The sequence below is a fragment of the Erinaceus europaeus genome, chromosome 1, assembly GCF_950295315.1.
Source record: "Erinaceus europaeus chromosome 1, mEriEur2.1, whole genome shotgun sequence".
NCBI lineage: Eukaryota > Metazoa > Chordata > Mammalia > Eulipotyphla > Erinaceidae > Erinaceus > Erinaceus europaeus.
This window is the reverse complement of record NC_080162.1, coordinates 101,305,284-101,319,593: the sequence shown is the minus strand read 5'-3', so window position 1 is coordinate 101,319,593 and position 14,310 is coordinate 101,305,284.

Below are 14,310 nucleotides of genomic sequence, written 5' to 3'. Positions count from 1 at the left end.
AATTTCATCTCAGGTAGTTCACTTTCTAACAAAGTCCCATAACCTAAATATACACCAGTTTCTGTGAGAGAGAGCTTATGTTCACACGTATCCATAAACTACTGCAAAATATATACCGGACAGCAGAAGTACATCAGAGTTTGCAGTGAGTACCTCCCTAACACTTCCTCTCCACTATTCCAAGCTTGGGATCCATGATTGCTCAACAAATTGTTTGGCTTCATATGTTAACTCTCTTTTCAATCACCAGGTTCCAGATGCCACCAGGATGCTGGCCAGGCTTCCCTGGATTGAAGACCCCACCAATGTGTCCTGGAGCTCTGCTTCCCCAGAGACACACCTTACTAGGGAAAGAGAGAGGCATACTGGGAGTATGGACTGACCAGTCAATGCCCATGTTCAGCGGGGAAGCAATTAAAGAAGCCAGACCTTCTACCTTCTGCAACCCTCAATGACCCTGGGTCCATGCTCCCAGAGGGCTAGAGAATGGGAAAGCTATCATGGGAGGGGGTGGGTTATGGAGATTGGGTGGTGGGAATTGTGTGGAGTTGTACCCCTCCTACCTTATGTTTTTGTTCATTAATCCTTTCTTAAATAAAAAATTTTAAAAAAAGAAGTGAAAGACTTGTATACTGAAAACTATGAGTCACTCTTCAAGGAAATAGAAACTGATACCAAGAAATGGAAAGACATCCCATGCTCATGGATTGGAACAATAAATATCGTCAAAATGAATATTCTGTACTGGAACAAAAATGGGCACACAGACCAGTGGGACAGAATTGAAAGCCCAGATCTAAATCCCTACATCTATGGACATCTAATCTCTGATAAGGGGGCCCAAGTTATTAAATGGAGGAAAGAGGCTCTCTTCAATAAATGGTTCTGGGAAAAATGGGTTGAAACATGCAGAAGAATGAAATTGAACCACCTTATCTCACCAGAAACAAAAATCAACTCCAAATAGATCAATGATATGGATGATAGACCGGAAACTATCAACTACCTAAAGGAAAACATTGGTGGAACACTTTCCCACCTAAACCTCAAGGGCATCTTTAATGAAACAAACCCAATTGCAAGAAAGACTAAAGCAGAAACAAATCAATGGGAATACATCAAATTTAAAAGCTTCTGCACATCCAAAGAAACTACCACACAAACAAAGAGAACCCTCACAGAATGGGAGAAGATCTTCACATGCCATACATCAGACAAGAAACTAATCACCAAAATATACAAAGAGCTCAGCAAACTTAGCAACAAAAAAGCAAATGACCCCATCCAAAAATGGGCAGAGGATATGAACAAAAATTCACTTCAAAGGAGATCCAAAAGGCTAACAAATATATGAAGAACTGCTCCAGGTCAATGATTGTCAGAGAAATCCAAATAAAGACAACATTGAGATACCCCTCACTCCTGTGAGAATGGCATACATCAAAAAGGACAGCAGTAGCAAATGCTAGAGAGGCTGTGGGGACAGAGGAACCCAGGTGCCCAACATAAGATGAGTGGCTGAGAAAGCTGTGGTAAATATACACAATGGAATACTATGCAGCTTTAAAAGCAATGAACCCACCTTCTCTGACCCATCTTGAACAGAACTAGAAGGAATTATGTTAAGTGAGCTAAGTCTGAAAGATAAAGTTGAGTATGGGGTGATCCCACCCAGAAACAGAAGCTGAGACAGAAGAACAGAAAGGGAAACTAAAACAGGATCTGATTAAATCAAGAGTAGGGCACCAAAGTAAAAACCCTGTGGTGAGGGGGAGGGTAGACATTCAGCTTCCCGGGGCAGCGGGGGTGGGGGTAGGGGTGGGTGGGTGGGATTGGACACAGTCTTTTGGTGGTGGGAATGGTGTTTATGTACACTCCTATTAAAGTATAGTCATATCAACCACTATTTAATTAATATGAGAGGGGAAAATTGATCATATGTCTAGAACTTTTTAAAACACAGACTGAGTCTTTTTAATACATAGGCTGAGTCTTTGATATGTTGACTCTCTCAAAAGCCTAGACCAGGGAGAACAGAAGCAGCCAGTGGCACAGCTATATACGAGATGCTGGGTATTATACAACAAACCCTAACAAAGGGATTTTCAAAGTTAGCCCAATTACCAAATAATGTGATGATAACAATAACTATCCATTGTCTTCTTGAACCCTAAGACAGCAGGCACCTCACATCTCCACTATAGAGCCTATATTTCCACCAGTCCTGGAACCTTAGGGTGGGGAGCACTTTCCTGCATGCTTCTCTCAATTCATACCAAATAATATTGCATCTGCTGATCCCAACCTAATCAATGCAATGAGTGCCACCCCAGCATGCTTCACTTCAGACTGTGTCCAGAGACTTCAGGTGTGGAATGACAACCCTTCAGCTTCATTACTCAGGTGAGACCTTTCCTTTCATAGTATTCTCTAATTACATTCTCTAATTCCAGGTGGTCCACTCCCCAATAAAGTCCCCAAACCTAGATATAGACCAGGTCCCCTGAGATAGAGAATATGTTCACACGTATCCATAAACTAGGGCAAAATATATACCTGAAAGCAGAAGTACACAATAGTCTGCAGTGAGTACCCCCCAACACTTCATCTGCACTATTCCAGCCTTTAGGTCCATAATTGTTCAACAATTTGTTTGGCTTTGTATGTTAACTCTCTTTTCAGCCACTAGGTTCCAGATGCCAGCATGATGTCAACCAGTCTTCCCAGGACAGATAACCCCACTAATGTGTCCTGGAGCTGCTTCCCCAGAGACCCACCCTACTAGGGAAAGAGAGAGGCAGACTGGGAGTATGGATCAAACTGTCAACGCCCATATTCAGTGGGGAAGCAATTACAGAAGCTGACCTTCCACCTTCTGCAACCCACAATGACCTTGGGTCCATACTCCCAGAGGGATAGAGAATGGGAAAGCTATCAGGGGAGGGGATGGGATGTGGAGATCTGGTGGTGGGTATTGTGTGGAGTTGTACCCCTCCTATCCTATGGTTTCGATAATGTCTCCTTTTTTAAATAAATAAATAGAATTAAGTAAAAATTAATTAAATAAAAATTATATCTCTATTTAAGGGTCACTGTGAGATTTGAATAAACTAATTATTTTACCCCAGAACTTGGTAGGTAATGAGTATTTGATAAATGGTAATAAGTAAGTTGGGTCAAGGAAAGTTTCATTATAGTTTAGAATTTCTCCTCGGTGGGAAGTTTCATAACCTACATAGTCCTTCCATAAATTTTAAAATCCTTTTCTAATCAATGTGAACATAAAAGACAGGCTTCTATGTATGTCTGACTTTGACTTCCCTAAAACACAGAAAGGAAATGTAGAAAAAGCCTGCAGAGGTTACATAGGCTCCTAAGCTGAATAAGGGCCCTAGATGAGATCAAATCGATGGGGTTTACAATCAACAACATTTATACACCTTTCCCATATTCAGGAGCTACTCTCTTCCCTGACCCAGCTTTTTTATCTTTTTTCCAGCCATGACATCATCTCCCTAGACAATAATTAGGATACAACTGCATATCAACTATCAGGCTCAGGAAAAAAAAAAAAAAAGTAGTCATGGTCTCTTTGGAATATAACTAAAATAGGCCTATTAACTATCTATAAAATGGAGACCCCTTCCCCCCAATTCTTCATCTGATCTGGTCCAGCCTTTAGGTTCATGATTAGTCAACAATTTGTTTGGCTCTATATGTTAAATCTTTTTTCAGCCACCAGGTTCCAGATGCTAGCATGATGCCAACCAGACTTCCCTAGGCAGATGACCCCACCAAGGTGTCCTGGAGCCCCGCTTCCTCAGAACCCCGCCCCACTAGGGAAAGAGAGAGACAGGCTGGGAGTATCAATCAAACCGTCAACGCCCACGTTCAGTGGGGAAGCAATTACAGAAGCCTGACCTTCCACCTTCTGCACCCCATAATGACCCTAGGTCCATACTCCCAGAGGGATAAAGAACAGGAAAGCTATCAGGGGAGAGGATAGGATACAGAATTCTAGTGGTGTAAACTGTGTGGAGTGGTACTCCTCTAATCCTATGGTTTTATATAAAATTTAAAAAAAGAAAGATAAATCAAATAAAAGTCTTAAGTGTCTACATTATAGCCGGTCTCTCCTGACCATAGTGAAGCTTTTCTGAAGTAGAAATTGGCAGTGTCCATTTTCACAATTTTCCGCTGTTCTGGAAGGATTCAGGGAGGACGGAGAGGAAGAAGAGAAGAGGGAGAAGAAGAGAGGAGGAGGAGGAGAAAAGGAACAGAAGAAGGAGAAGAGAAGGAGGAGGAGGAGAAGCAGAGGAAGAAGGAGGAGGGGGAAAAGAAGAGAAAGGAAGAGGAGGAGGAGGATCCCCTATGAAGGAATTCTTGATGAAACAAAGCTTTTTAATTTAAAATGTTATTTCTCCATTAGTTTGTTTAGTTAGTTGATGGTCTTTTTCATCAGGTTCTTTGCTTAAAAACATCTTGAAAAAATATTCAGGTAGTTAAATCTCAGACAAACAAAATTATCCCTTATCCTGTACCCTAAGGAACAAATAATTGCAGTGTTCAAGAAAGTTCCTGGCTTTAGCAAGAAATGAAAGAAATTCTTACCATTTCAACTCAGCAATTTCTTTGAACATTCTCTCATAAACAGGGTAGGTTTAAAAAAGAAAAAGGGAAAAGATCTTTCAGTAGTTCCATTGTTATACCTGAGCTTTTCTTATCCAGTGGACTTAATCTGATTATCTAAATGATTGTAAAGAGAATGGTTTCCTCTCCAGCAAAAGGCACAAAAAAAAAAATCATAACAGAGACATGAATGTAAATTGCTGTGGAGTGGAAAATTGACTGAATTATTAGAAGGCACAGCTGCTAACACAGAGCTGCCTTTTCTAAACTGGGGTCTAGCTAAATCACTCTGTCTTTATGCTTTTAGGAGTTTGGATAGAAGAAGGACCTGTTTGTGACAGTCCTGAGTTTCCTGAGCACTGACCAGGGTACAAGCATAATAACCTCAGCCCTGATCAAACCCTGCTACCATATTTGGGCATTCTTAATGCTCACTGCTCCAGTAGAAAAGGCTTCACAGCAGCAAAAGCAGCAGTGGCCACAGCCAGAGTAAAATGCAAAAGAAGGGAGGGAGACACAAAGAAACAGAGAAGAGTAAGAGACTAAGATAAAACTACTGAGCCCCATGGAGAGACACGTAGAGATAAAGATTTAACTATTGACAGACTAAATCAGAAAGAAGAGAAAAGAGAGCACAAAGAATAAAGAAACAAAAAAATTAACTTTTCTCGTGTGTGTGTGTGTGTGTGTGTGTGTGTGTGTGTGTGTGTGTGTGTGTGTGTGTGTGTGTGTGTGTGACTTCAACCCATTCATATATCCAAAATTTCTTGCTGGTCAGTGACCTAGTAAAGTCTGCATATTATTTAATATGTTTCCACAGCTAGGAGATAACTTTTGGTTTGGCTATAGGTATAAAGCACTAGTAAGCAGCCAAACAGTGATGCACCAGGTTGAATGCACACATTACCATGCTCAAGGACCCAAGTTCAAGTCCCCAGTCCCCACTTCCAGGTGGGAGGTTTATGAGTAGTGAAGTGGTGCTGCAGGTGTTTCTCTTTTCGTTTTCCTCTCTCTCTCTCTCTCTCTCCCTTCGTCCCTCCCTCCCTCCCTCCCTCTCTCACTCTCTAAGATTTTACTTATTTATTCATGAGAGAGAAAGAACCAGACATCACTCTGGTACATGTGCTGCCAGGGATTGAACTCTAGACCTCATCCTTGAGAGTCCAGTGTTTTATTCACTGCGCCACCTCCTGGACTACCCATTTCCTCTCTCTCTCCTCTTTCCCCCTCGATTTCTCTCAGTCTCTATCTAATAAAATGATTAATGAAATATTAAAAATAAGTAAATAAAGTCCTAGTAAACTCAAATACAGTGATTCTTCTTCAAGTATATGAGTCTTGTTTTAGTGTACCTGACCAAGGATCAGGAAGCAAAAGTCTTCCTCACTTGGAAAAAAAACTATTTATGGGAGCCGGGCAGTGGCGCAGCAGGTTAAGCACACATGGCGGAAAGTTCATGGACCGGCATAAGGATGCTGATTCGAGCCCCCAGCTCCCCACCTGCAGGGGATTTGCTTCACAGGCGGTGAAAGCAGGTCTACAGGTGTTTATCTTTCTCTCTCCCTCTCTGTCTTCCCCTCCACTCTTGATTTCTCTCTGTCCTATCCAACAACAGCAATAATAACAACAACAATGGTAAACAACAAGGGCAACATAAGGGGAAAATAAAAGAAAAAGAAATTGGGCCTCAGTTAAAAAAAAAGAAAACTATTTATCCAGCATTTCCAACCAATTCATTGTCAAAATTTACACGTATCAGAACAAATAAATTCTAGATTAGTGCCTACTACATTCAGATTTTTATTCAGTAGCAAAGCAAATCATACACCCCCGCCCCCTGAAAATTATCCTTTAAAAATCTTGCTGCCCGACGCTACCTAGACAATCTCTCTATCCTCCCAAGACCTTTTGCTCCACTGGTCCAAACTAAGTTCAGAAGTGAGTTCTTAGTTCTTTAATTTTGCTGTAAATTCCGTTGCACTTGTGAGAAGCTCTAAACTGCATTCTCATCCTCTTGCCTAAAACATGGTAAATATGAATTAAAGTAGTTTTTTTGTTTGTTTGTTTCTATTTCCATTTCTGGCAGAGATGGGTTCAATTTTCTGACATAAATTCCTCTCTTGGATTCACGCCCATAATTCTGGGAGAGTTGAGCTATCAATCCTCTAAAGTTTGATTGATTTGTCATTTTGGTTGCTGGGATGAGTTTGTTAGGGGTAATTTATGAACACATTACCCTAACTGGCAAGATTCTTCAGCGCTTGAGGATTTCTTGGAGAAACACTCCAAGAGCCTCTGTGGCTTTTTGTTTTTCCTTAGGATGTGGTGAGAATTTTCATGGTCCATTTGCTATAATGCTTCCCTGATGTAAAATTTTCATGTAGCATAAAGAACCACTCCCTGACATATTTTGCATCTTTCCAACTTGGAAGTCTTAACTCAAGTTCCCTGCTTTAAATGCACTGAAGACAAATTATCCACTGAAAGAGACAGCCAGTATCTTGTAGGCCCAAGTAGAATTTTTTACTCTGAGTATCCTTTCTTACCAGACTTGAGTATAGATATGGTCTTTACTTTGATGCTATGTTGTTGGTTATATAATACTGATTATTAGTAGGATTTATTACTAGAGTTTTTCATCTCCATTATCTTTTTTAGTACTGAGTACTCAATTTATTTATTTAGTTTTTTTTTTTTCTTTTTCTTTTTTAACCAGAGCACTGATCAGCTCTGGCTTATAGGGGTTGAACCTGGGACTTTGAAGCCTCAGGCATGAAAGTCCCTTTTCATAATCATTATGCTATCTACCCCAGCCCCAAATTTATTTTTTTCTAGCACTACTAAAATTGCTTCTTTTTGTACATTTTGGTAGCATCTCTTTTCCATCCTCTTATTAATTTATCAATATAATTCTTCTATAACTGTCTGCATTACAAACAGGGACCTGTATTGTTTTTCACCCACCCCACCCCCATATAAGAGTATTTATCTTTTAAAAGAGGCATTGGATTGATTTACTGACTTTATATTCTTGTTGCTTTATTTCATATCTATATCCGTCCGCTTACTGGTAAACTCAAGAAATATTTTCCTGGTTTTAAGGTTGTTCCTCAGATATAGTACTTCTTTTTTTTTTTTTTTGCCTCCAGGGTTATCACTGGGGCTCAGTGCTGGGCATTATGAATCCACTGCTCTTGGATAAGACAGAGAAATTGAGAGGGGAGTGGGAGATAGAGAAGGAGAGAGAAAGATACACACCTGCAGAACTGTTTCACCACTTGTGAAGCATCCCCCATGCTCATGGGGAGCCAGGGGGTTTGAACCTGGATCCTTGCACGGGTCCTTGCACTTAGTACTATGTGCGCTTAGTACAGATGCATCATCACCCAGCCCCCAGTACTTTTGTAAATTGCATGTGAGTTGCTATTGTAACCATGGCAATGATGAGTAACAGAAGTGCACTTTTTGATACTATTACTTGAAGAAAGAATATTTGTCCTGGAGTTAATGATGTCCAAATTTGGTCTCATCATGACAGTAATTGCCATAGGCATTATACTTAGTGGTGACAGGATTTAGATATAACAAAGCTGATATACACTAGAGTCAGCCTTGATTTTAAATTCACAGCCCCTCCGTACCCCTCCCCTTAACACAGACATAGACATGCACACTTGCTCTGTGACTGAATCTTTAATTAACTTATGTACCCACTAATTTCCTCATTTGTGAAAATCCCAGGGTAATTGAAGAGATTAGCTGGAGTAAGATGGGAAATACTTTTCACAATTCTAGGGTTATTACAAGATCTTAACAATGTCTATATAAAAATCAAACTCCATCTCTCTTGGTTTGTGTCCTACTTCCTTTTGAGAGCTGGGGTTTAGCTGGTATGCAGGGAAAGGAGAAGGCATGTGAGTTATGCTATCTGCTTGTCATCACAAGAGTAGCCAAGTGGCAGGCCATGGAAACACATCCGGAGCATTGGGGTGGGCTTTGGAATTCCACAGTAAAGACTGAGATAAGGAAGTGCCAAGGGTAAGGATTGCTGAATGGCTTAGGCTTCAGCTAACCAGGGCAAGGTCCTACTGGGAAGATAGGCGAGGAGGGAATGTGGCTTCCAGAGCCACCAAATAAGGAATAACTTCATCTTTCTCCACTACATCCAAGTATAGATGTCAGCAACCAGTGCAACTCACCCACACCATGGTAGTAGTCTCTAAATATAGGTTCAAAGGGGTCTAGAACTAGCTCTAAGCTAAGTGGCATAGTCAGGAAATGCTTGTACAAACAAATCAAACACCCTTTTTATTTTTCCATATGATTTTTACTCACTTCTATTTTCCCCTTTTCTTTCTTTTAGCATATATAATTTACCTAGAAGACAAAAATATCACAAAGCTCCTGTGATCCGAAGCCCTTTCTCTGCCCTGCTTCATGATTTGTCCAGGTTGGTGGTTCTGATCTGTTACTAACCCAAACTGACTCCCCAGAGAGCAATTGGGCTAGGCCTCCAGAGGTCATTTCCTTGCCAAACATTCCTTTTCAGTGAGAGGACATTTTCATCCCTTGGTAAACAATCCCCCGCCTGTACAAAGCAGAGGGTGCCTGTCCCCCTCCAAGCTCTCTCCACTTAGTCCTGAGCTGATTCCAACCCCAGAGGCGTCAGTCTGCTCTATAAATTCCTTTGTGAAACCTGAGAGCTTCAGCCCCAAAGGGGAACAAAGATCTTGGAGGGGTTACAGTTCCCTCCTCCCTGAAAGATCTGCTTGTGTTGGCAGCAGAAGAGTCTGTTTTTCCAAACAGACTGTTTTTCCTTTCTTATGTGAATTCAGTTCAGAAAACACAGCCAGGCTCCTTTTAAAGGAGAGAGGTATGATCACCTCCCTGGCAGGTCTACACAAGAAAATGATGACATGCTGGTGGGGGGTGGGGGGGTGGAGGGTTTCAAGTTAAAAGGGTCTGAATCTCTTTTTCAATGACTATTCAAAGGGTTACTAGAAGGCAGGGAAGTATCAACCAGCCCTGAGGTGGGGGGGTCACACCCAAACTTGTCTTCATGTCCTATCACTGCTGGATGTATTGAAAGAAAGACACAGAGTGAAAGAAAGAAGAAGAGGGAGGAAGGAAGAGAAAGAGGAGCAAAAAGTGAGAGAAAAGAATAAAAAGAGATAAAAGGGGGCAAGATAATGGCACACTTGGCTAAGTGGTGCACGCTACAGTGTGCAAGGACCCAGATTCAAGCCCCTGGTACCCACCTGCAGGGGGAAAGCTTCATGAGTGGTGAAGCAGGGCAGCAGATGTCTCTCTGTGTCTCTCCCTCTCTTTCTTCCTTTCCCCTTTCATTTTTTTCTCTGTTTCTATCCATAATAAATAAATAAAGGTATTAAAAGAAAAAGAGACAGCAAAGGAAAGTGTAAAGAGAAAGAAAAAGAAAGAAATATATAGCTGAAAAATATAGCTGAACAGCCTTAAGGTGAGCCACTGGGTTTCAAGTCCATCACAATTTCACCCAAATCTATGGAGTTCTCCATTAACCTTCCTGGATATTTTTGTTTAAAAGAAATCATAAATGAATAAATATTACATTTTGGATATATATATATATATATATATCTCAACTTCAGAATTCAGAAAATTAGTATGTCATTAACTAGTACAATCTTAGAAAATTCATCTTTTTCTTTTATTTTTTTTAATGGATTATTGAGTTTAGACTCAGGCTCTCTCTCATATGTAAGCTCTCATTTTGAGTTACTTTTCCCACCCATTTATTTTAATTTTTTTTCTCTTCTATAATCAAGGAAGTGTTTGGAGAGAGAGAGCACCAAGCACTAGTCAGAGTTTCATTCATTTTGTCTTTGTTGTACTCATGTCATGCTGGAAACCAGGGTCACATACAAGCACGACAAGTCACCTTCCCAGCCTAGAAAACTCGTCTTTCAAAAAACAATAATGTTGTTTTCAAATAATTAAAAATGATGAAACAAAAAAATCAGCCCTTTTTTTTATTAAATTGTTTTATTATCTTTATTTACTTTTTGAATAGAGAGAGCCAGAAAAAGAGAGGGAAAGGAGGTGAGAGAGACAGACAGACACCTGCAACACATTCCCCCTGCAGGTGGGGACTGGGGGCTTGTACCCAGGTCCTTTCGCATTGTAACATGTGCTCTCAATCAGGTGTGCCACCACCCAGTCCCCTCTTCTAACTTTTCACTGCATCATTTTGTCACAACATAACATGGAGTCAATTGGAGCTCCACAGATATACAAAATGCACATCAATTCACCTGAACTCATAGCATTGCTGAGCTGGTATATGTTGACAGGTGCCACCACTTCTGTACTTTGAACAGGATCACTTCCCTGCTGTTGCCAGGTCCACCATGACAGGTGATGAGAAAGCAGGTCACGGGTAAGCCATTCTGGTTTGAGTGACTCTCCTCTCCAAACTTCTGCCCAGCTGGCAGTACCACAGCGGACGCAGATGAGAAAGCACTGCCCACATGAGGCTCACTGTGCGGCATTCTTGTGGTTCTTGAAGAGAAACGCTGACTGGCAGGGATCTGTCCTGGGCAGACACACCTGCTCCTGGCTTCTCTCCCTTCCTCTGACCCTAAGCTGGGACAACTTTCTTGTTTGTTTGTTTTTCATAAGAACATGCTTATTGAGTGCCTACTATGTGTCAAGGACTGTTCTAATTGCTTGACATAGGTCAGTAAGAGAACCAAACAACCTATTCTTCATGAGGCTTCTTTTTAAAGCTCTATTTTTAAAAATATTTTTTATTAATTTTATTTTAATGAAATAAAGATACAAAGAGAAAGAATGAGAGAGACCACCAAAGCACTACTTAGCTCTGGCTTATGGTGATGCTAGGGATTGAACCTGGGGCGTCAGAGCCTCAAGCATGAAGGTCTTTGTATAACCATTAAGGTCTTACTTATTTAAATTTGAAATTTGAAGTTTACAGAAAAATGAGGGACAATGCAATTGTATTTGTTTTAAGTATTTTAATATTGTCTTAATTTTTTTAAATTTGATAAGACAGAAAAACTGAGAGGGAAGGAGAACATAAAAAGGGAGAGAGAAAGAGAAACACCTGCTGCACTGCTTCACTACTCGTCAAGTTTCCCTCCTGCAGGTGGGAACATGGGGCATGTGTCCATCTGCATGTGTGCGTAATTAGGTGTGCCACCATCTCGTCCGGAATTTTAATATTTTATAGTTATATGATTTTTCTTTCTCTCTTTCTATACACATGCACAAACACATACACACACACACACACACACACACGGTTTTGCTTTTTTGCTGACCCATTTGAAAGCAGTTGTCACAACATCTCGCCCTAAATAATTTAGAATATATCCCCCTAAAAATCAAAACAGTTTCTTATGTTATTTCAGAACCACTATTAGTCATAAGAAAACTATGATTAACTCAATAACAGTGTCTAAAATACAAGCCATCGGAAGTGGTCCAATGGACACTGGTAAAGGAATAATGGTACTTGGTGAGTGTGGTGTGGTATCATAAAGGACAGGTGTGAAATTATGCTTCTAAAACATTTACAGTCTTGTAAACCTAGGCTACCTCAAAAATTTTATGTAAAATATACATAAAATAAATAAGTAAAATAAAGCCATGTTTGTATTTCTATAATTGTATTTTATGATTTTGTTATTTAAATTGCAGGATTCAGCCAACATTGCATTTTGTTTGCTAGGTTTTTACTTATGTAGTGACTTTTTGTTTATCTAAACAATACCTACTTTTTCCTTCCTTCCTTTCTTTCTTTTTTCCTTCCTTTCTAAGTTATTGCCCTTTCTTAAAAAAAAAAAAAAAAAAAAAGGACCTAGGTAGCTATCTTGTTGCATATTTTGACATTTTGAATTTCTCTGTTGTGTCATGACTGACTTCAATTAAACATTATTGTAGACTATTACATAATTGATGGTGTGTATACCTCTTCTTTAAGAATGATTAATTAACTAATTAATTTTTATGAGAGAAAGGTATAAAGAGAGGTATAGAGAGGCAGGCAGTAGCGCAGCAGGTTAAGCGTAGGTGGTACAAAGCGCAAGGACCTGTGTAAGGATCCCAGTTCGAGCCCCTGGTTCTCCACCTGCAGGGGAGTCGCTTCACAGGCAGTGAAACAGGTCTACAGGTGTCTCTCTTTCTCTTCCTCTCTCTGTCTTCCCCTCCTCTCTCCATTTCTCTCTGTCCTACCCAACAACAACAACATCAATAATAATTACAACAATAAAACAACAAGGGCAACAAAATTAAATAAGTACTGAAAAAAAAAAGAAGGGAAGTATCACTCAGCTTTGGTATATGTGATATTGAGGGTTCAAGTTTGGGCCTCAGGGTTGGAAGTCCTGTGCTCTACCACTGAGCTGTTTCTCCAGAGTAAAGGTAAACATACACTTGTTATAACACCTCAGGAAATTATCAGGTAGTCACATTGCTGTCTTGGTTTACATTTCTCTGATAATGAGAAACTCTGAACATTTTTCATATACCTATTTGCTATCTGAATATCTTCTTTGATAAAGAGTCTGCTCAAAACTTTGGAATCAGCTATTTATCCAAGAAATGGGAACCTATTTACAGCTTTTAAAGTGACTGGCCTATAAATCTTTACAGAGGAAGAGGCAGACAGAATGAAATGCATGTGTGGACATTTCCAAGGAAGGGGATAAAGCATTAAGTAACTGCTAGGAGAAAATTCTTTGAAAAATATAACTGAGAGACTTTTAATCAGGGAAAGGAACACTAGCTTAAAAGTTGAGAGATCTGCATTTGAATCCTGACTCTGTATGTGATTCCGGGTAAGCCTCTTCACCTCTTTCAGACTCTCTTGCTCCAATGTATTCAATTAAGGGACCAAACTAAGCAATCCTGGCTCCCTTTCTACATTCCAGAATTTGATATTCTGAAGAGCTTAACAATATACAGTTATAAGAACTGTTTTCACTTAAAAATTTGATCCTGTATGATTTCAGTGGAGACTTTATTTTCTAGCTATTTCTCTTCTTGATCTAGCAAAACTCAGTAGATGTCTTTTCCTTCCTTCCTTCCTTCCTTCCTTCTTTCTTTCTTTCTTTCTTTCTTTCTTTCTTTCTTTCTTTCTTTCTTTTTGCAGTAGTAAGTTTTCATGTAGCTAGAATGAGACAAACAGATTAAACTGTGGAGGCCAGGTCGTGGCACACCTGGTTGAAAGCACATGCGACAATACACAAGGACCCAGATTTAAACCCCTAGTACCCATCTATAAGGGAAAAGCTTCACAAGTGGTGAAGCAGGGCTGAAAGAGTCTTAGTCTCTCTCTCTCTCTGTCTCTCTCTCTCTCTATCTCTATCTCTCTCTTCCTTCCTTCCTTACCTCTCAATTTCTGGCTTTCTCTATCCAACAAATAAATAAAGATAATTTTCAAAATTAAAAAAAAGACTAAATTCCCAAGATTTACATAAATCATAACAAATAATGGTTTCTCATCATGACATTGTTTACAAAAGGAGGCTTTAGTTTTAAATGTCAGAAAAGCCTTGCCTGTTTGAGCCTGTCCTTTCCTGATGGTCAGAGAAGAGACTCAGTGCTTTTACTGGCTCTAAATTTCTCTGATTCCTTAGAAACCTTTAGATCCCTTATAGAATTTTTTTTCTTTTATTAGGA